The sequence below is a fragment of the Ovis aries genome, chromosome 2 (genome assembly GCF_016772045.2).
Source record: "Ovis aries strain OAR_USU_Benz2616 breed Rambouillet chromosome 2, ARS-UI_Ramb_v3.0, whole genome shotgun sequence".
Taxonomy (NCBI): domain Eukaryota; kingdom Metazoa; phylum Chordata; class Mammalia; order Artiodactyla; family Bovidae; genus Ovis; species Ovis aries.
This window is the reverse complement of record NC_056055.1, coordinates 25,835,253-25,859,239: the sequence shown is the minus strand read 5'-3', so window position 1 is coordinate 25,859,239 and position 23,987 is coordinate 25,835,253. Positions and strand designations below refer to the sequence as shown.

The following is a 23,987-nucleotide window of genomic DNA, read 5'->3' as shown; positions in this document are numbered from 1 at the left end:
TAGGGAGAGGGTGGGATGATTTGGGAGAATGGCATTGAAACATGTATAATGTTATATATGAAATGAATCGCCAGTCCAGGTTCAATGCAGGATACAGGATGCTCAGGGCTGGTGCACTGGGATGACCCAGAGGGATGGTATGGGGAGGGAAGTGGGAGGGGGGTTCAGGATGGGGAACACGTGTACACCCGTGGCGGATTCATGTTGATGTATGGCAAAACCAATACAATATTGTAAAGTAATTAGCCTCCAATTAAAATAAATAAATTTAAGTTAAAAAAAAAAAAAAGATTTTCAAACACACCCTCTCAATATTGAACCAAAAAACAGAGCATTGGACCAATGGGCCAAACCAAGCTTTCTGTTTCTCTTTTTTGTTGTTGTTGTTGTTGGGGACAAAGAATTATAAGAGACAAACTAAAAAGAGAAGTCCTCCTGCAAAATAAGACTTAGGAGCTCTTACTCTGTCCCTATGTCTGGTTACCGGGACATAGGGACAGAACCCAGAGGAGTCCATTGCTCTCTGGAGATTAAGATGGCTGTCAAGACCACTCATGCTGGTCAGTTACCTGCTGTGAAGATGTTAAGGACTCCTTTTACATAGACACTGAGGGACTACTGTGTCACATACTGTAGTTGGACCCCAGAGAGTTGAGCACTGGCCACGTTTATGTATCACATCAAACCTTTGGCTGGGAGGTAGGACAGGCAAGCAGTTGCCCTGAGGCATGAAAAGTGTCATCCTCCCGAAACCCCAGGCCTCAGTAACATGCAGACCCCTCCCTGCTCTCCTCCACACCACTTCCTGGCACCCACCTTGTACCAAACACATGGCTGATAGTGAACACACCGTGTAGGTTCCACATTTGATAAAGACATCTGTCACAAAAAAGCTACCTCTTGCACTAAACAGAGACACACTTCAGAAGGGAAATGTGAAGACAATTTGACAGGAAGATTGTTTGATCAGTTGTGGTTGTAGATGAGAAGAATCTAAATTACCAGTCTAAAAAGCATACAAAAGGGTAAACCAAAAGCGGCTTGTCATCAATGGAAAAGTATCTAGATGACTGCATCTGTACACTGAGAGAGCAAGGCAACACCCCTTCATGTCACACACACACACACACACACACACACACACACACGACACATTCAGAGACGCAGATACACAAACACCTGTACGCACACATGATTACATGAAACAGTTTCTTCTCAATCGGAATTACCTTAAAAGGATCACAGAACATAATACCTGCCTCGTAGAGGCAATATTACCTCGTAGAGGTAATATTGCCAAACCAGTATTTCTCAGTGAGCACCTCCCCCCGTGCCGAAAAAAAGACATAGGTTTTATTATAATTTGGTTGTACAAATAATTTTCTTGCTTGCTTCTCTTAATTGACTATCTATCATTACTTTTTCCTTGTGGAAGTTTCTAAACATTCATCACTCAGCAAGGTTTTGTTTTCTCTTAAAAGTACAGTTCATATTTTCTCGTAAGGCAAAGACATCTGCTATTAACCAAAAGTCCTCTCTGGAAAGACAGTGAGTAGACATGTCTTTTCAGAACAATATTTCTCTTCTGCTTCTTTGTCCTTCTCAGGATAATAACCCCTGTGTGCCGTGCGTGTTACAAGTTCAGCCCCCTCTCCACAGGGATGGCCCTAGCGCTCCTTTCTCATGCTCTGCTCTGTTCTTGCAATGGGGCTTTCACCTGCCACGTGCTGTGAGCCCAGCTGCCTTTCCAACTCCTGTCCCCAGCAGCCCATCAGTTTTCCAACTTCCATGTGCCTGCACATCCCCTGAACTCCGTTAAGAGCAGGGACCAGCCTCGCTGCAGTGCCAACAATCTGGGTGATGTCGGAGCTGGCTCTGACTGCATCTGAGGCTGAGATCCCCATGTACTACTTGCCTACCTTCCAAAGCCCAGGTGTTGCCCCAGCCAGGAACCCACAGTTCTTTCAGAATACTTGTTTTTTCTTGGGCTTGTTTTTAAAATGGCTTTGGCATGTGTTCTGTTTCTCTGTATCCCTTATACATGTATGTAAAATTGCTTCCGTCGTGTCCAATTCTTTGTGACCCTCTGGATGGTAGCCCTCCAGGCTCCTCTGTTCATGGGATTCTCCAGGCAAGAATACTGGAGTGGGTTGCCATGCCCTCCTCCAGGGGATCTTCTTGACCCAAGGATCGAACCTACATCTCTTATATTTCCAGCATTGGCAGGCAGGTTCTTTACCATGGACGGAGGAGCCTGGTAGGCTACAGTCCATGGGGTCACAAAGAGTCGGACATGACTGAGCAACTTCACTTCACTTCACTTCTTTACCACTAGTGCCACCTGGGAAGCCTCCTGTATCTCTTCCTACTGGCTCTTTAAGGCGCCACCCCCAGCTGCACAGCTGCCCTCCCCTTCCCCTTGAAGCTCTCCCCTCTTATTCCTGCTTCATCTGCTCCATATCCACACAGTTCCCTACAGCTCACCCTATCCCTCTCTTGGTCAGCTTCATTCCTAGCAGGCTCAGTCCACAGGCCATGGCTGCCCCCTCCTGTTTCCTGGCTCACACACTCCCTCTGCTTGGGTCACACACCATCTTACACACCTGCCTCAGATGCACCCTCACTCTCAGCTGTTCCTACTTCTTCGGACTTTTTACAGAGCTGCCACCCAGCATTAGGCTCAATGAAAACCGTTGAGTCTTCAAAAACAATATTGTAAGTGTTAATAAACATTTTTAATTTATATAAACCCTTAACCACTATCATTTTTAAAATTCATCAGTTTGCCACTAATATTTACATCGGTGCTGGCCCTCTGCTGTGAATCCCACACTGAAGTGGATGAACGTGACAAGACAGGAGACAGGCAGAAAGGCAGCCTGCCGGGCCCATCCTCCAGGCCCCTAGTGGGAGGCTCCTGAGGCATGGCAGGCTCAGCCCCAGCAGGTGGCACCTCTCTGGCTTCCCTGGGAGAGCAAAGCCTGGCTGCCCTCGGCGTGAGCAGTGCCTGGCCGAGTAGCCCTTTTCTGATGGTGTGATTTCCTGTGCTGGAGGTGACACTGCGCCAGGGCCTGACAAAGACGCACTGGGCCTTTACTCTTGGTGGCGGTTTTGACAGCAGAGACGGTTTGTTGCAAGGACAGCTTAAGGAAGATTCTCGGGCTGTTTAATTTGGAGGGTGAACAACATCTGTGATGCTCTTCTTATGCCTTGTTCAGACAGCTCCCACCAGCACCCACCTGACACCTTCTCCATAACACAGGCAGTGGTGATGGGCGGTGGTCACCTCTGCTGTAGCCACTGTGCCCAGAAGCTGCATCCCCGCCCTGCTGTTCTCAGCCCTGCTTCTCAGACAGTAGCTCTCGCTCACTTTGCTAAAGCAGTACAGACAGCGCCTTCCCCGCTGCGATGCTCCCCTCTCCGCCTGCACTCTCTCACAGGCACTGCTTGAATCTTCCATTTCCCTGGACCCCAGGGGAGATCTGTAGCTCAAATTCTGTTTAACACCCACTGGGATAATATGCCTTCCAGGGTAATAGGATAATATTCCACCTGTGGCTTCCCAGGTGGTGCAGTGGTAAAGAATCCGTCTTCCAATGCAGAAGATGCAAGAGATACGGGTTCTACCCCAGGGTCAGGAAGATCCCCTTGAAGGAGACAATGGCAACCAACATCAGTCTTCTTGCCTGGGAAATTCCATGAACAGAAGAGCCTGGTGTGTTACAGCCCCTGGGACCACAAAGAGTCAAATAAGACTGAGTGACTAAATAACAACAAGGGTAATATTCTCCTCGACAGTGCCTAGAACTTGCTACCTGTTTTTTGTCTATTTCAACTTTCCCAGTTATTTTTTGCCAGGTGTGAAACCACTTTATTCTAAAGTTCAAAAATTGAGAAACAAAAAAGGCCATTGGTCTCCATGGACCAGGCCCTTCAACTCCTCCCAAACACCCTCAGCACCTCAGCTGGGGCATATCTGCATAGGTAGCTCTTGAGTAAGGTGAGGCTTCATGCTATTGCCAGATGAGAGCCTCAAAACCTTGCAGCACTGGGGAGAGTTGGACTGGGAGCTTGGGACTAGCGGATGCAAACTATTCTATATATAATGGATAAACAACAAGGCCCTATTGTGTAGAACAGGGAACTGTATTCAATGTCCTGTAGTAAACTATAATGAAAAAGGAGATGAAAAAGAATGTGTATATAAGTATAGCTGAGTCACTTTGCTGTACACCTGAGGTTAATACGACATTGTAAATCAGCTACACTTCAACTTAAAAGCAAAACCAAAAAACACCGCAGCCAGTGACTGGCTCTTTGGGGCCTTTTTATGACACAGGTTCAAGGTGGATTTCACACCAAGAAAATGTTTTATAACATGAAATAGTGTTTTGTGATTCCTGGGTAGCCCATTCCTCTTCCCAGCTTAGTTTGCTCTCCAGAGCACATCTCCATGGATGACAACCTTTCAATATGTGGTAATTTGCTATTGAAGACAGATTCTTGTCTTGGTCCTCCCACCAGAGTGGCAGCTCTGGGAGGTGAGAAGAGAAAGATTTTGTTCACTGCCCTGTCCTGATGCCTGGAACAGCTCCTGGTATATGGCAGGCGGCCAAACTATTTGTTGACTAATAGGCATTGTGATGTTGCTGTTGTTGTTCAGTTGCTAAGTCATGTTTGACTCTTTGTGACCCCATGGATTGTAGCCCACCAGGCTCCTCTGTCTATGGGATTTCCCAAGCAAAAGTACTGGAGTGAGTTGCCATTTCCTTCCCCAAGGGATCTTCCCAACCCAGGGATCAAACCCGTGTCTCCTGCATTGGCAGGCGGATTCTTTACTGCTGAGCCACTAGGGAAGCCCCAGGTATTATAATGGGAAGAACAAGTCTGACTCCATACTGGATCTATTTCTCTTTAACCTTTGTATTCTGTTGATTTGGCTTTGAGCAGTCTCTAAAAGGATGCTGCCTATAGCTTAAGTAAAAGTCATGTCTGACTCTTTTTGACCCCATGGTCTATAGAGTCCATGGAATTCTCCAGGCTAGAGTACTTGACTGGGTAGCCATTCCCTTCTCCAGGGGATCTTCCCAACCCAGGGATTGAACCCAAGTCTCCCTCATTGCAGGCAGATTCTTTACCAGCTGAGCCACAAGGGAAGCCCAACAGCTTAAAGTACACATAATAACCCACCTCTGGGAACCCTACCTCCCATGTCTGAGCATTAAGCTAAAATATCTTTGGTTAGCTCACAGGAAATATCCTGACCTGGTCAACCTGTGAATGACTACAGGAAAGAAGAAATTAGCACATGCCCTGCAGAGTCTGACCGGAACCAGGAAATATTTGCAACAACTTAGCGTCAACTTCTTTTTAGCTTCTCACCTCCCCGCTTTGCTCTAGAAGAGAAACTAGCATCCAAACCCCAGCAAGATGCGGACACTACTCCACCATCCTCTCGGTCTGAATAAAGCTGCTATTCCTTGTCCAACACCTCGTGCTCAACTTATTGGCCTGCGGTATGGCGATCTCGGGCTTGGTAACCATATGATTAAGTGAAAGCAGCTTTCAAAATAATGTGTCCAGAGTAGTCCAGTTTTGCCTTTAAAAGGTTGTATACATGAAAGCATATAATAATATACAGCTAGAGAGTGGGAAAGGAGAGAGAAGGTCTGAGGGGACAGTGGGGATGGAGGAAGGGCTGCGGCTGGTTTTACTGGCCTCTTTTGTATTTTCTGTCAAAGCGTCCACTCTGCCCCTTCTCTTTTGTCTACCATCCTCTGCCTGGCCTTTACTCCATGCTCCATGAATCTGCGCTCACCAGTGTCATCAATCTTTACAAGGCCAAACTCAAGGTCATTCTGAGGGCCCTGTCCTGCCTGATCTCCCGTTAGCAGTGGACACTGCCCAGCGCCCACACTTTAGTGGGTCAGTCCCTCTGCTTGGCCAACTCCTCCCCCAACCACGGCTCCTTCCTTTGCTTACTCTGCAGCCCAGTGTGGGGTCTTCATCTGCATCTTCTCCCTGCACATGGCCCCCATGTGCCCATGGATCCCACATCCACCTCTCCTGGCTGAGCTTCTGAACTAAACGCTGCTTATCTGATGCTTCCACTGAAAATCTAAAAGGCAACTCAACCTTCAGGTGCCCAAAACGGGCTTTCAGTTGCTCATGTATGGTCTCCCTGAGCCCCTCTTAATTGAGGAAATGACATTAACTATAACCAGTTGCTCAGGACAAGACCTTAAAGACTCAGGATCCCTCCCTTTCACTCATCATGCATGTTTAATCCACTCACTTGTTGCTTCTGTTTAGTTGCTAAATCATGTCCAGCTCTTTTGAAACCGCTTAGACTGTACCCTGCCAGGCTCCTCTGTCCATGGGATTCTCTAGGTAAGAATACTAGAGTGGGTTGTCGTGCCCTCATCCAGGGATCTTCCCAACCCAGGGATGGAACCTGCGTCTCCTGCTTTGGCAGATTTTTTACCACTGAGCCACCTGGGAAACCCAATCTGCTAAAGCAGATGATCTTATTTGCAAAGCAGAAATAGAGACACAGATACAGATAAAAAAATATGGATACAAAGGAGAAAAGAGAAGGCAAGATGAACTAGGGGATTGAGATTAACATATATATGGCAAAATGTTGGACACAACTGAGTGACTTCACTTTAACTTTTCGCTTTCATGCATTGGAGAAGGAAACAGCAACCCACTCCAGTATTCTTGCCTGGAGAATCCCAGGGACAGAGGAGCCTGGTGGGCTGCTGTCTATGGGGTCGCACAGAGTCACACACGACTGAAGCGACTTAGCAGCAGCAGCAGCAGCCACAATGTATAAAACAGATAAGTAACGAAAGCCTCCTGTATAGCTCAGGGAACTCTAGTCAATGTCCTGTGGTCACCTAAACGGGGAGGAAATCCAAAAAAGAAGAGATACATGAATACATATAGTTGATTCACTCTGCTGTACGGTAGAAGCTAACACAACACTGTAAATCAACTATACGTCAGTAAAAATTAATTAAGAAAAAGAACATGTTTTCTTTCACATGGGTCCAGCCCACCCAGTAATGTGTCCCTTGGGAAACAGTGAGCTTCATTCAAAGACCAGAGGGGCTACATCAAGGGCTGGGGACTCCATCAAAGATTCTTGAAGGAAGTTGGACTAGCTGATCTCCAGGAAGCTCTCATCAGTTTTCCTCTAAAAGGTATTCTGAAGTCATGGCTTCTCTTTGTCCCCCTTGACATTCCCTGGGTGAAATGTTCATCAGCTCTCGCTCATGTGAATGGAAGTCTTACCTCGTTAGTTCCCGCTTCCGCCCGATCCTTCTTCTGGTCCACCCCCACCGTGCCCCCAGCAGGCAGAAGCATCACCCTCTCTCAGACACATCCCAAACCCTCCTCCCCTGACCTTCAAAGCCTACTTGATTTGGCCCAAGCCCCTTCCTCCTCTTGCCCATTTGCCCATCTCACCCGTGCTCACCACATCCAGCCACACCACCCTTCTTCCTGTCCTGGCCATGGCACTTTCCCTTCCACACCCGCCCACCCCCTCCCACCACTGCCTGGTTTCCTCCTTCTCAAGCCTGTGGTCTCAGCTCACGTCACCTCCTCAGAGAGGTGATGCTGATGGCCGAGTCTAAGGTGGCTTCTTGACCCCCTTTATCTTCATCTCCTGAAAAGGTTTATTTCCTAAATCCATTCAGTACAAGCAGGCCCATGTACAATGTAAGCTCTGAGGTCTACAAATTGACTTGCAACCCCAACAGTTCACCTGCATCCCAAACACTTAGGGGCTTCCCAGGTGCTCACAAAATACCTAATAAATGGAAATGCACTGATCACTCCTTTTTAGAGTTTCCACAGTGAATACATATTACTTTAGTAATACGAACTCTCACTGTGTGGCTGCTGCTTTACCCAGGTGGACAGCTTAGTGCCAGAGTGAGAGAACTTTGGAGAACACGTGTCCAACCTCTTTCAAGATCCACACAATTCTATTCTGCCCAAGACCCTCTTAAGGTGTAGCTGGCTTTGTGCCACCACCACCGAGATCTAAACACACAAATGCACAGGTCCCTCTGGAGCTGCTGTCAGTGGCCCATAGACGTGGCCCTGGCTGGCCTCAGCTCCTGGTAGCCATACTGGGCTACTGGCAAGTGAAAAGCTGCTCTATCACATGTGATCAAAGCATGCCCTCCACCCTCTATTTACATATTAAGAAGGCTGCATGTGCCCAACTCACACTCTTTTGATTGGTATCACCCATTTCCATCTGTCACCTCTCACCGCATCAGCACCATGCTTCTCAACTTCATACACTTGACAACTGGGCCAGACCATTCTCTGCTCTGGGGCTTCTTATCAACTATAGGCCAGGTAGCAGCAATCCTGGCCTCCACCAGTAATGCCAACAGCTTCCTCCCATCCCCCAATCATGAAAACCATCTCCAGACACTGCCAAAAGCTCCCTGGACACAGTCCCCAAATGTCCCCTGACTGGGAGTCATTGTGTTAATCATTAGGTCTGCCCACAAATCTGTGTGTTCTTTCCATTGCTAGAGCATCTTCACCAACAAATTAGATAAATGAATATCCCACTCTCGCATTTATTACCATCATCATTCTGAGCACAGGACAGGGAGGGGTGGAAAGGAGAAGAGCCCAGTGGAGGTAAGTGGCCTTGACTCTGAAGGTAGCAGAGCCAGGGGTGCGGAGCAGAGCCTGAGCGCCATACAGGCTGGCATCGCATCCCAGTTCCTGATTCCCAGACCCATTAGAGCCACAGTTCTGTACCTGTGAAAGTGGTGGCATTAGCACCAAAGTCACCGTAACTCACTACAGTCACGATGGGTAGTGTGGGGGCTGCCCATGGCAACTGGGACTTCACTCACGGAGGCTCTGAATGAAAAACAAAAGGAATGGTTCATGGTAGGGTGGTGGAGGGGGAGGTATGGTCAGCCCGCACTTGAAAGAAGTGTGTGTCTGCGAGCGTGGATCTGAGTGCATGTGCACACACCACCGCCAACAGATATTCTCATACAAGGATGATGCAAGCTCGAATTGAACCACAGACAATGATTCCTACTTTAAATCCTGCCTAATCAGGTAAGGCTTCATCCTGCATTCAACGCCCTCTGAGGAGTTATCTCTAGAATAGAGACTATTTCATCACTGGGCTTTGATTCTGGCTGCCTCACCCAAGGAGCCCCATCAGCAGCCCCCCTTGAGCCTACAGAAATGGATTCCTGGGACAGATGATGAACCCCTGGAATCCGACGAGCATCCTCCTGACTTCCTTGTTCCATCTAAGCAGCACTGTGTTCTGCACTTCTGACATGTTACAATCTTCCCTTCCGACTAGCCTCTCAAAGTCCATTTTCCCCAATCCCAGGGCCAAGGCTGCCAGCACAACCTTTGCCCTTTACAATGCATTTAGCTTGGAAGATATCACTTGTGTAGTTCTAGCTTATCATACAGCAGATTCATAGATTAAGGGGAATAGCCCATGCTTGCCATCATAAACACAATGTCTCAGATAAGATTAGCAAAGTTAAAAGAAAAAGTCACCCTTCTGGGGGCAGCCTGCGTGCAAGGTTAGGTACAGCTGCTCACACCCGGGATAGCAGCTACAAAAGCTGTTTGGAACCCACAACTCAGGTGGAAGGAAATTTTTTTCCCTAGCAGAAAACAATCAGAGTGAATTAAGCATGAGGTGGGTGGGATCTGCACGCCCACCCACCTCAGCTTTTAAGACCTTCTATTTTTTCCTTGTCTGCATCCTGAAAGCCATTAGAATAGATACTTCATAAGGATCAGTGTGTTTCTGTATTGTTTCCTGTTGCCTAGAACAGAAAGTGTTAGTCACTCAGTTGTGTCTGACTCTTTGCGATCCCATGGACTGTAGCCCACCAGGATCCTTTGTCCCTGGAATTCTCCATACAAGAATACTAGAGTGGGTTTGCCTGCCCTTCTCCAGGGATCTTTCCAACCCAGGGATCAAACCCTGAGTTGTCCACATTGCAGGCAGATTCTTTACCATCTGAGGCACCAGGGAAGCCCCGTCTAGAACAGAGGCACCCCTAAAAATGGGCTTCCACCCTGCAAAGCTTGGTGGAGAATTAGAATGTATACATGGTAGCCAGTCTCCATGATGGCTCCACAGATCCTTTCCAGCCCTCCTACCCTGACTGAGGGCTGACTGCACAGTGATAATGTGTGATGCCTGAGGCTAGTCTATAACGGCCTTTACAATTTTCCCCTGTCTCTGGATCACTCACCCTGGGGAAAAAGAAGTGAATGCTCAGTCGTGTCTGACTCTTTATTTTTTTTTTTTTTTTTGGTTTGGTACTTTTATTTTTTTTTTTAATTTTTTAAATTTTAAAATCTTTAATTCTTACATGCATTCCCAAACATGAACCCCCTCCCACCTCCCTCCCCATAACATCTTTCTGGGTCATCCCCATGCACCAGCCCCAAGCATGCTGCATCCTGCGTCAGACATAGACTGGCGATTCAATTCACATGATAGTATACATGTTAGAATGTCATTCTCCCAAATCATCCCACCTCTCCTCTCCTCTGAGTCCAAAAGTCCATTATACACATCTGTGTCTCTTTCCTGTCTTGCATACAGGGTCGTCATTGCCATCTTCCTAAATTCCATATATATGTGTTAGTATACTGTATTGGTGTTTTTCTTTCTGGCTTACTTCACTCTGTATAATCGGCTCTAACACCTATCCTACTCAAACTCTTCCAGAAAATTGCAGAGGAAGGTAAACTTCCAAACTCATTCTATGAGGCCACCATCACCCTAATACCAAAACCTGACAAAGATGTCACAAAAAGAAAACTACAGGCCAATATCTCTGATGAACATAGATGCAAAATCCTCAACAAAATTCTAGCAATCAGAATCCAACAACACATTAAAAGATCATACACCATGACCAAGTGGGCTTTATCCCAGGATGCAAGGATTCTTCAATATCCGCAAATCAATCAATGTAATTCACCACATTAACAAATTGAAAATAAAAACCATATGATTATCTCAATAGATGCCGTGACAAAATTCAACATCCATTTATGATAAAAACTCTCCAGAAAGCAGGAATAGAAGGAACATATCTCAACATAATAAAAGCTATCTATGACAAACCCATAGCAAACATTATCCTCAATGGTGAAAAATTGAAAGCATTTCCCCTAAAGTCAGGAACAAGACAAGGGTGTCCACTTTCACCGCTACTATTCAACATAGTTCTGGAAGTTTTGGCCACAGCAATCAGAGCAGAAAAGAAATAAAAGGAATCCAAATTGGAAAAGAAGAAGTGTCTGACTCTTTAGAACCCCATGGACTACAGCCTGCCAGGCTCCTCTGTCCATGGAATTCTCCAGGCAAAAATATTTGAGTGGGTTGCCACTCCCTTCTCCAGGGGATCTTCCTGGCCCAGGGATTGAGCCCACACAGATTCTTTACCATCTGAGCCACCAGGGAAGTCCCAATCTGGGGAAAACCAGATACCAAGTCATGAGGATGCTCAAGCAGCTCTTTGGGGAACTGAGACCTCCAGCCAACAGCCAGCATGGACGTGCCAGGAGGAAAGCCACCTCAGAAGAGGGTCCTCCAGGCCCCGATGGGCTTTCAGACAATGTAGCACTTGTGACTGCAGCCTCACAGGAGACCGTGAGCCAGGCCAGATCACCTCAAAACCGACCCACAGGCACTGTGAGGGGTACCACATGATTAGTTTAAGCTACTAAGCTGAGGGAAATCTGTTGTAGAACAACAGATAACTAATACAGCATGTGGAATAAGGTCAGATGAGAGGAACAAAGCTGCTTCATACATATTTGAATGACTTGTTGACGAACAAGGCCCTCAGATCTTGGACTGAGTGAGGGAAGTACCTAGAGGCTAGGTTCTGGCAGAGTCAGAATAAAACTTCCAGGTACTGAGGACGGAAGAGATGAACTCCTAAGGTCAGGAGGGAGGGAACTGAGGTACACGTACCTAGTGAGTGCCCCTAGGAACTGCCACCCCAGTCTGTCTTCCTCTATCCCCACTTCTACACACTGAAGACCATCAGAGGCACTGACCCCAAGCCCTGCAAAGGCCTTGGTATACAAGCCTGGAAACTGGGATCAGAGGCAGAGCCCAAAGTTCGGAGTAAGTTACTGTCTCTGACAACACTGTAACTCACCCATTTTCATAGCATCCTTTCCTTCCCTTCTTCCTCCTCTCTCTATCATGTCAATATCGCTACCCTTGGCTCTATTTTCTTTTCATCCAATGCATGAAACAAACCATAGCTGGCTGTCATTATTTGTGACTAGTTATCTTCTATGCTGGTGCTAGTGGTAAAGAACCCATCTGCCAATGCAGGAAATGTATGAGACATGAGTTTGATCCCTGGGTTGGGAAGATCCTCTGGAGAAGGGATCCCACTCCAGTATTTTTGCCTGGAGAATCCCATGGACAGAGGAGACTGGCAGGCTACAGTCCATCGAGTCGCAAAGAGTCAGACTCGACTGAAGCAACTTAGCATGCATATATATGTTCTATATAGGTGCTGTGAACAATAAATTTTCAAATGCTGAACTATTGCTCATAGAGAAAGATCGGGTTGGGTTCTTTCGAGCCTCTGATCCACGATATTTTTGTCAACAGATCAATATATAATTTCGTTTTCTGTGTGTTCCTGTTTAAAGAAACTCATTTCATGTATATCATTGACATCAACAGCCCACTCATGGCCAACAACCCTATAATTTATGCCTGAGAGAAGCTTATCTAGTGTGTGTTTTCTCCATAAGTCACTTCATAGCCTTCTTGCCCTTAGAAACACCAGACAGCACTTCAGCACTATGCTTGGGGCCCTTTTAAACAATAACAACAACAAAAACACACAAAAATATACAAAACACATGGCACTAAAGAGACTATGGAAAGGCTACCTGTTTGCAGGATGAGCTGAGACAAGAGGACAGAGTGACTCTTCATTCAACCTCAGCTGAGAACGACTTGAGTGACTCACATTCTTCCCTGTCCTGTGCATGTAGACGAATGACCACACAAGCGAGGTGAGTATTGATGTGGGGGTTGCAAATCCATTTTACCAAGAAGGTGAATTTGTAAAACTGGAATCCATGAATAATGAGGATCGGCTATATGTGACTCTCCTCCACTCTCTCCTACTTGCCCGAAGAGCCTCCACTTCATGGGTAGAAACACAATGATGTCTTGGTATAAGGGATTTGCTGGTAGCTCAGCGGTAAAGTGTCTGCATGCAACACGGTAGACTCAGGTTTGATCCCTGGGTCAGGAAGATCCCCTGGAGTAGGAAATGGCAACTCATTCCAATATTCTTGTCTAGGAAATCACATGGACAGAGGAGCCTGGTGGGTTGCAGTCCATGGGATCACAAGAGTGAGATATGACTTAGTGCATAAACAACAGCAACATAAGATTGTGTACTTACGTGTATTATTCTTGTTTTCTAATCTGTGTTCATTTCAGTGCTTTTAAACTTGGTGTAGAACTAGAAGAGGTAGCTTATGTCTTTGTAATTAAAAAAATTAATTTTATCTTTTAGAGAGGAATATTTTTATTGATCATAATGTTTATCTTAATCAAAGATTCCATAAAAATTCCAATATTTTAATGCTAAAAATTTCAGCTACAAAATGATCATTTGCTTATTTGTATTTTTTTTCTTTTTTCCCTCATATTTAAAATTTTTTTATTGTATATTTTAGTATTGTTGATGAACAATATTATATTAGTTTCAGGTGTGCAGCAAAGTAATTCAGTTATACATATAGATGTGTCTATTCTTTTTCAAGTTCTTTTTTAAAAACCCCATCTGCCCTGGTTATCACCAGCCCTGACCTGCGCTTCAAGGCTTTTCTTAAGACCCATCAAACCATGGCTACTGCAGGTGCTGCCCCTGACTAAGCGTTCAGCCCTTTCTACTTCCTGTGGAGGATGTTTCAACAGCACTTAGCACGCTAAAGGTAGGCTGATTTCTCATCACAGGCTCAGTTCCCCCTTCTAATATGGACGGAGGTGACAGTGGCGAGAGTAAGTGCTACTCTGGGGTAACACCGTCTGGGGACAATTTCTGTCACAGCCCTACCACAGAGGGGAACAAAATCAGGAAGACAGAAAAAGATGTCTTGCTCAAAGCCACACAGGCACCTCAATGCAAAGCAACCCTGATAAAATTTGCCTGGGAATTCCCTCTGCAGCTTCAAGCTGAGAAAATTAAGTACTTGGACTTGGGTAAAAGGCAAAACTGCATCTGTAGGTTTGATTAATTTTCATAAGTAAGAGGACAGAGCTTGGCCCGGGGGGGCGGGAGAAGAGTTCTTCCTGGGCGAGTCAGGCTCTGGCTGATGAGTTATGAGAAATGACCAGGCAAAGGGAGACGCAGGGGGACCATCCCAAACAACACCAGCAGATGACTGCCCTCCATCAGTCAGCAAAGGGGCCTGGGCGCTACCCTCTGCAATGGGGTTTGGCTGCAATTAAAAAAAAACAACAACAACAACAACAACAGGTGAACAGACCTACGGCTGTAACACGGAGAAGCAGAACCCAAGTCCCCAGCCTGAGATGGCCCCATATCGGCCCCCATATCGGCCTCATATTGGCCCCATATCTGGACCGATATGGGAGACCACCTTGCAGGGCCTTCTGGGAGACCACCCTGCAGGGCTGTCCCCGGGCCCTCTGAGGCCTGCTGGGCTGGTCACACTGCCTCAGACCGGGTCTCCAAGGCAGTGGCATACTTCACAACTTCTGCGGAATGGTCCCTGTTCTGCACTTGTGGTAAAGCACAGAGATTCTTAGATACAGAGACACACATTTAAGAAACAGAAAGTAAGTCTGAGGCTGGAGAGAACACGATGTTACACTGATATTTAGAAGAGATGAGATGTTCCAGTACTTGAGAATGTTATCCAAACCTTCAAAACCAAGTTCTTCTGCCTTGCCTTCAAAACCCCGAAGGTGCTGAAAATGCATCAAGGAAATACGGATGTATCTCAGCCAACATCTGGATTTTCAGGCTCCACAAAGATATTCAAGAACTTCACTATATCCACCCAATACTCCCTCAACGTGATTAGCACAAATCACAGATACAATGCCTACAGAAACATTAACACTTAACATAAACATTAACTTTCAATACATTCGGTTACAAATAAGCAACCAGCCGACCATCGTGAATTTAATTTCAAATCATGAATCATTTAGGATGTCTGTTGGGCATCTTCTATGTGCTCTTCATTTTGTTGAGGAACCTATGGAATAGGAAGGGGACTTCCCTGCCTCCAGACAACAAGCAAGCAGAAGTGGCTCATGGGTGGTAAATCTTCTCCAGGGGCCCTGCTTCCATCCCCAGGACTGTGAAGACCCCGATTCTCTACTGTCTACACCTCTCCTCGCTTCCCAGTGTGACTGGCCAGAGCCACCGCAGATGTAACATCTTGGCGGAAATTCTGTGCACTTGAGGCTCAGTGCTGGAAATGGGGTCCCTGACCCAGCTTGGGCCAGAGATACAGCATACAGAAGACAAGTCTGGATTTTAAATAACTTCCTGGCAATTTTTAACCACTTTCCTACTTGAGAACCTCTGCCATAATCCAATATTTCATTCCCCAAGTGGGGCTGGTAGAGAGAAAAGGGAATTGAGCTGTCTCCCTCCAGGATGTAGGGAAGAAGGGAGTCTGGAGATGGGGTGAAACTGGGCTGCCTGGGAAGGGAACCAGGGAAGAAGATTAAAGTCCTCCACACTGTGCCTGCTGACCTCAAGGCAGGAAAATCCATCTCCAACTCCCTTAGGGAGGAAAGGTTATCCAGACACTCCTCTGCCAGGGCACCAGGTCAGAGGCATGCTTGTCATGAAGCTGGATTTATGCACAAGGACGCTGTTATTAAAAGTGAGCTAGACTTAGTGAAGAAATAGTGAGCATAGGAATGCATCCAAGTGGTCGCTAGTGATGCCCTCTCATGCTCTCTTGGGGTTGTTGACTGTGGGCTGAAGCCTGGGTCAACCCAGAGTGGTTCCTAGGACATCTCCCCACCTCCAACCCCCACCATGAACTTCACTCAACCATTGTGTCCTGAAAACCACCTCGTCACCCACTCTGCTCTTGGGAAATTTAAAAACAACAGATAAAGTCATAGATGAGAGAATTCACATTGTTGGCTCATACCTTACCCCACTGCCCTTCTCTTCCTTTGGGCATATCTCACAGGAAATTTGAACAGGCAGCAAAATTACTGAGTTTTCCCTGGTCCTGATCCAGATGACCCTCCAAGACCCCTTCCCACTCAGAGAACATCTGGACCTGTTGGCAAACCCATGGTCCCCTCACAGTGACTTAGCCTCTCCTGTCCCCTCTGGCGGTGCCTGGAGAAGGTTTTTAGCTTCTGAGCACTATTTCACTTTCTTGTACCCCCATCTCATCCACACGATAATCACAGGGACGTGCAGCTGCTGGAGAAACCACACAACATTTAAATCAAGGGGCACAGTGGTAAAGAATTCACTTGCCAATGCAGGAGACTCAAGAGACATGGGTTCAATCCCTGGGTCAGGAAGATCCCCTGGAGGAGGAAATGGCAACCCACTCCAGTATTTTTGCTTGGAAAATCCCATGGAGAGAAGAGCCTGGAGGGCTACAGTCCATGGGGTTGCAAAGATTCAGACATGACTGAGCACACACACACAGACACACAAATGAAAGGATTACAACTACTAAAAGTTTTACTAGGCATACCTGAAAAATTGCCATCACTTTTTTTCTGGTCAGTGAAAGAATAATTATGGGTGATTCATGACGGCAAAATACTATAGAAATGTATGACGGTATCCTTAGATTTCATAAACCTGTGACATAAATATATCCAGTACTTACATAGCTGGCAAAGTGTTTTATGAAAGAGAGAGATGGTCTGACTACACAGTAACTATAGGCAAGAAGTAGGATGGCAAAGACCTGAGTCCTGCTCTTCTGGGCATGCGTTCAGAGGGAGAAGACTGTGCACAGGGCAGAGAGCACACAGCACATGAGCACAGACATGAACTCCCTGAAATATGAGTTCACTACCCTTCCTCTGGGCAGTCACAGAGGGGAGGGCTCCAAGGTCACTGTTCTGGATTTACTTGATTCCCACACGTCTGACCTACCTTCCTTTTCTGGATTCAAGTGCAGGTCTGCAGTTCGAAGTCCAGGACAGCATGGAGTGTGGGAAGTGAAAAAGCCCAGGACAGAGAGAAGTATTTAAAGGGAGAATAGCAGATATGGAGAGAAAGCAAGACAAGCCTTAACAACTGGAGTACTTCTTGTCTGCGCTGTGTCTGCAATTAGGGAAGTGGGCCTTCTCCTCCCATTTCAGCGAACTAGCCAGAAAGCAGAAGTGCAGATCTCCACGCAACTGGCCTCGTTCACTTGCACATACCAATGGACACCCCAGGGACATGGAACCCACCAGAACAGAGTGTGCCAGTGGCTGAGCCTGCTTGTGTTGAGTCAGTCAGGAAATTCACTCTCCTAAGAGTTCTTACTGAAGGAACTGTGTCCTGAAGTGCTAGGTGTGTGTTACTCAGTCACTCAGTCGTGTCTGACTCTTTGTGACCTAAGAGCTGTAGCCTTGCAAGCTCATCTGTCCATGGCGATTCTCCAGGCAAGAATACTGGAGTAGATGCTGCTGCTGATTAATCACGTCAGTCGTGTCCAACTCCATGTGACCCTATGGAGGCAGCCTGCCAGGCTCTTCTGTCCATGGGATTCTCCAGGCAAGGGTACTAGAGTGGGTTGCCATGCCTTCCTCCAGGGGATCTTCCAAACCCAGGGACTGAAGCTGGGCCTGCTGTATTACAGGCAGATTCTTTATGCTGAGCCACCAGGGAAGCCCACTGGGGTGGATAGCCAGTCCCTTATCCAGGGAATCTTCCTGACTCAGGGATTAAACCTGGGCTTCCTGCATTGCAGGAAGATTCTTCACCATCTGAGCCACCAGGGAAGCCCCGAAGTGCTAGCTGGGGTACACCAAAGTCATCTTGGTTATTTTATACTTTAAACAGCCCTTACATGCATGCGTATGTGATAAGTCATTTTAGTCATGTCTGACTCCTTGAGAACCTATGGACTGTAGCCCACCAGGCCCCTCTGTCCATGCAAGATTCTCCAGGCAAGAATGCTGGAGTGGGTTGCCATGTTCTCCTGCAGGAGATCTTACTGACCCAGGAATTGAACCTGAAATTCTTAGGTCTCCTGCATTGGCAGGCAGGTTCTTTATCCAGTAGTGCCACCTGGGAAATCCCTTAAACAGCCCTAGGACATTATAAATATCAAATTCCACCTGAACTCTGGATCAAATAAGAGAGAAATCCTAGGAAAGGACTTAGCAATCTCAGGATGCTAATTTCTGTCTGGAGATTGGAGAGGTAAGCAAATATGGTCTTTACAGCAGGAAAGCCAGAGTTCAGGGTCAGAGTACCTGTGCCAGCCATCTCTGACTCTGCTCTCAGACCTCCTGGCAGACAGCCACCTGTAGTACCAGCAGGAGACACAACTTCACAAAGGGCCTTTTGTGAGGTCCTTCAAGTTGAGACAGGAGGTGCTTTCCAAGGATCTACCAGACATCTACACACTCTGCAGGGGGCACAGATTTGAATGTCTCACTCCAGGCTGTGCCATTCCCTTCACCTGGAAAACAGCTGGGAGGAGCCTAGCCAGGCTTCACCCAGAAGCAGGTGAGGAAATATCCTTGAAAAGGCAAGATGGAGAAACACCCTGTCCAGACACTTGAAGCTGGAAGGAGTTTGGTGGGTGGTTTATTTGGGTGAGGCCAGGACACTTGCAAGGATGTGTTCAGAAAAGTAACAGTAGCCAATCTGTACCTAAAGCTAGCAAAAATGATAGCTTTAACGCAAAAAAGCATTACCATTTTACCAGTGATAAACCCAAGGCACAAACAAGCTTAGTGCTGACATCTGATGACTGTGAGATGGATGATGACAAGGATGGCAACCAGAAGCAGCTCCCCTGCAGGGCGTCAGCTGACCTGCACAATATCCCTAAAGGTAGTGGCTGCTGTAATCTCCAACTCACACATCTGGGTATTAGGCTCCAAAAAGTCAGTTACTTTTCAAAACAGGCACAGGTATTAGTGGGAGAGCCAGTGTGGGAAGCCAGCCCTTCTCTTAGCTACTGCCTTTAGGTCCTCAGGTGAATGTGAAAAGACGCTTCTATCAGCACATCCAAATGCAAGCTCAGGCCTTTGCAACACCAGCATCACCAGGAGCTTGCAAGAATTTTGGCTTAAGAACTCCATCCATGTAACTGCTGAGGGCAAAAAAACTAAGCCCTCTCAGACAGTTCTCTCCCCTCCTCATTCCTGAAAATAATGCATCACCAATCTTACGCATCTTATCTTCTAACCTTCCAAACACGTCCACTCTTCAATCAAAACTTAATCACACCACTTTTCTGCTAATGATTCATCACTGTCTGCTCTCTGATCTCAGGATGAACACCAATTTCTTAGCATCCACATCAGTTACCCTCAGATCTCACTACCCTGGGCTTTCTCTGTACAGTATCCTGGATGCACTCAGACCATCCACCTCCCCTCAAGGTACCATGTGCCTTTCTGTTGTAATACTGACCGTAATTCTGACTTAATTTTAATTTACCTTTACTTAGATGTATGTGATTATTTGATGAATTCCTGTCTTGAAAAATGCAGGCTGAGATATCTATTCATCCCTCTCTCTCTTTTTCACTTTTTAAATGAATTTTTAATTTTATGATATATTTAAATTTACAGAAAAGTTGCAAAGATTGTACAGGGAGCTTTCCTATACCCCTCCATCCAGCTGTCATCATTAGTGAACCAACAGTGACAAATTATTATATTATACTTTATTATTTTCTTTGGGTTTCCTTAGTCTTTACCTACTGTCCTTTTTTAACTGTTCCAGGAACCCAGCCAACATATCATATAATACTTAGTTGTTATATCTCCTTAGGCAGTTGTTTGGCTACAACATGCTCTCAGACTTTTCTTGTTTTTTATAATCTTAACAAGTTTGAGAAGTACTGGTCAAGTGGTTTTCAGAATGTGCTTCATTCAACTGAGGTTTATCCAATGTTTTGCTCATGGTTACACTGGGGCTTTATGTGTTTTGGGGAGGAAGAACACAGACGTAAGTTGTGTACTATTAACATGACTTGTCACCACTGATGTTAATCTTTAATCCTTGGCAGAGGAGGTGGTTGTCAGGTTTCTCCACCGCAACATTGCTCTCCCACCCCATCCCGTTTCCATATCACCCTCCTTGGAAGGAAGAATTTCTGCATGACTTGCACTTAAGGGGGAGAGTATCTATATTAATTGTTTGAGATTTGTCTATTCTCTCCATTTATTCATTTATTTAATAATTTATTTAGGTAAGTATGGATTCGTGGATATTTATTTTTTTATCCATTAGGTTGTAATCTAATGCTACTTTATTTTGTGGCTTAAATTACTCCAGCCTGGTTATGGGAACACTTATGACTGGCTCCTGTGTCCCTCTGACACACCTCCATCACTGTGGGGTTTTGGGGGCAGTTTTTTTTTTAAATTTTTTACCTTTGGCATGACAAGATACCCCAAGCTTATCTTTATGTTTCTTGTTCCTATCCCAGAATCTATGGTTTGTATTCCTTTTTATCGAGGATCTGGGCACTCAAGATCTGGGCACTAGGCATGCTTGCTGCTACCAGGATGTCACTATTCTAGACCTTGTTACATGACAGAGCAATACTTAACCTGTATATGTAATACACGTATTTCTGTATATATCTCTCTGTATCTGTATGAATCCGCATGAGAGTTTCTACTGATGTCTCTTCATCCCTCTGTTTTCTGGAAGAGAAAATTGTTGAAAATTGATATAGTCTCTTCCTTAAGTAATTCACCAATGAAACCGTCTTTTCTGGGTGCTTTTTTGGAAGGGAGGTTACAAATTATTGATTTAAATTGAAAAGACATGGATATTCAAGCTAGTTTTCTTTCTATGAATTTCAACAGTTTTTGTCTTTTAAGACAGTCTTTTTCACTTAATTTACCACATTAGTGAGAACCGAACTGTGTTATAGTATTTCATTATTGTCCACTTGTCCACTGAATCAGTGGCACTGACCTCTCTTTTATTTCTGATATTGCTAATTTGTGTCTTCTCTGTTTTTTCCTGTTTAACTTAACTATTAAGTTTATTGATCTTTTTCAAAGAACCCATTTTGAGTTTTGTCAACTTTCTCTATTGTCTTCCTGTTTTCAGTGTCAGTTATTTCTATTCCAATTTTAATTATTTATTTTCTTCTTCTTGCTTTAGAGAAATGTGCTCTTTTTTTCTGTAGTTTTCTCAGGTTAAAAAACAGGTTGCTGATTTTATATTTTCTTTTATCTAACGTATGCACTTAATGCTCTAACGTATGCACTGCTTTTGATGCATCCCATGAATTTTGTAAGTTGTATTTTCATTTTTATTCAGTTCAAAGTATTTTAAAATCTATTTTCAGATTTCTTTCTGAACCCACATTGTATTTCAAAGTTAGTTGTTCAATTTCCAAACATTTGGGAATTTTATAACTTTCTGTTACTGATTTCTGGTTTAATTCCATTGTGTTCGGAGAACATAATTTGCATATTTTTTCATTTAAATTTGTTCACATGTTTTTCAAGAATTTGTTCTGTCGGTGAATGTTCCATGTGTGTTTGAGAAGAACAGGTACTGGCACACAAGCAAATATCAATGAAACTAATCACATGAATTTTTTTGTTTCTCAAGAAGTGTATGCATATATTAATAAATATTATCTATATACTATACTGGTGAGCAGTAGCATTGTTTTAAAAACAATATAAATATCTTCATTTAAAATACTTTATTACTAAAAAATATTAACCATCAACCATCAGGGAGTCATAAAGTTTTTGCAATAGTAACACCAAAGATCATTGATCATAGATCACCATATCAAATATAATAATGAAAAAGTTTGACATATTGTGAGAATTACCAAAATGTGATGTAGAAACATTAAGTGAGCAAATGCTGTTGCAAACACTGCACTGATAGAATCGCTTGACATAGTGTTGCGACAAACCTTCAATTTGTAAAAAGCATCAATACCCATGAAGCACAATAAAGCAAAGTGTAACAAAATAAGGTCTGCTTGATTTTTTCCATTGTTGAATTGGATATCTTATACGTATCAAGTTGATGAAACAGTGCTGCTCAGGTCATATATATACTTTCTGATTTTCTATCTACTTCATATATCAATTACTGACAGAGGTGATGGAAATTTTCAGTTGTAATAGTGGATTTGTCTAATCTCCTTTCAGTTCATGTGCACACATGTTTAAAGCTGTTGTGTCTCCTTAGATGGTTGATCCATTTATTATTATGTAACATGCCTCTTTATCTCTGATACTCTTCCACTTTCTGAAGTCTGCTTTGTCTAAAATTAATACAGCTACTCTGATATCCTTTTGATTAGTGTTAGCATGGAATATCTTTCTCCATCACTTTACTTTTACTTTATATGTGTCTTTACATTTAAAATGGGTTCTTTGTAGATAGTAGATAGTTGTGTCTTGTTTCTTAAACCATTCTGACAATCTCTATGCTTTAATTTGTATGCTTATACCATGTGCATTTAAATTGATTATTGACTTAACTGGATTAATATCTACAACGCTTGTATCTTTTTTTTTAACTCACTGCCGTTTGTTCTTTCTTTTTTTCCTCCTGTTTAAGCTTTCTGTGATTTTAATCAAGCATTTTATATCTTCTTAGCATAGCCTTTAAAAATTTTAGTGATTGTCCTGTAGCTTACACTATACATTTTAAAACTTAAATTCCATCTTTAAATAACACTATACTGCTTTACACATACAAGGACCTCATAACAGGGTATTCTCAATTCCTCCATCCTATCTTTAAGACAATGCTGTTGTTCATTTTGTGTATCCATGTTATAATAATCCAATATGCTGTTACTTCTATTGCTTTAAACAGTTACTTTTTGATTAATTATGATTATTAAAAACAAAATAACTTTTTTTTTTCTTTTTCACATAGATCCAAGCTTTGGACCTATATCATTTTCCTTCTACTAGTAAATAGTAAGAACTTCTTTTAATATTTGCTGTAGAGGCAGTCAGCTAGTGGTGAATTTTTTTTAAGTCTTTATTGAGTTTGTTACAATAGTATTTCAGTTTTATGTTTTATTCTTTTGGCCATGAGGCATGTGGGATCTTAGCTCTCTTAACCAGAAACTGAACCTGTATCCTCTTCATTGGAAGGTGAAGTCTTAACCATTGGACTACCAGGGAAGTCCCTAAATTTTCTGTTTTTGAAAAGTCCTTATTTATTCTTCACTTTTGAAGGGTAAATTTGATGGATATTCTAGGTTGTTGCTTGTTTTTCTCTTTCAACACTTCATATCTTTCACCACACCATTTCTCGTTTACATTGTTTTTGATGAGAAGTATGCTATGCTTCTTATCCTTATTCCTCTGTAGGTAAGAGTTTCAGTTTTATTTTTTTAACTGGACTCTCCTACAAATGTATCCTTTATATTTGAAACAAGCAGTCCCCCACCCACCTTATTTACATGCCAAGTCAGTATTCCTCAGTCATCCCAGGGTCAGGTACCAGGCAACTAGGAACAGCCTGTATGCACTAAAGTCCACTGAAATTATTCAGACTAGCCAATTCCAAGCTTACTTACTCTATCTCATTTGTTCTTTCCCACAGAAACCACAACAAAGCCTCTTGTAAGCATTTTCTTCTCTCCCTCTGCATCTTGGCAAAACCTGGTGCTTCCTAACGTAGCCCTGCATGGTGTGCTATACCTCCTATTTCTAGGGATCTATGGGTATAAAAACTTCCATCTTCATGACAGTT

The 23,987-nt window shown here is 44.3% G+C and overlaps 1 protein-coding gene across 9 annotated transcripts in view; it reads right to left on the bottom strand.

The window, feature by feature from the left end:
- SYK (spleen associated tyrosine kinase) overlaps positions 1–23,987 on the bottom strand; it is a 106,973-nt gene that overhangs the window by 58,569 nt on the left and 24,417 nt on the right. For 2 of the 9 annotated variants that reach the window (XM_060410817.1, XM_060410819.1), the window contains exon 1: positions 17,208–17,382. The exons of 5 other annotated variants lie outside the window; for them this stretch is intronic. The gene's annotated coding sequence lies outside the window, so the exon portion shown is untranslated. Of the gene's footprint in view, positions 1–8,796; positions 8,897–17,207; positions 17,383–20,839; positions 20,936–23,987 lie in introns of those variants that run through there. 2 more of the 9 variants (XM_042242978.1, XM_060410816.1) reach the window with 2 other exon arrangements.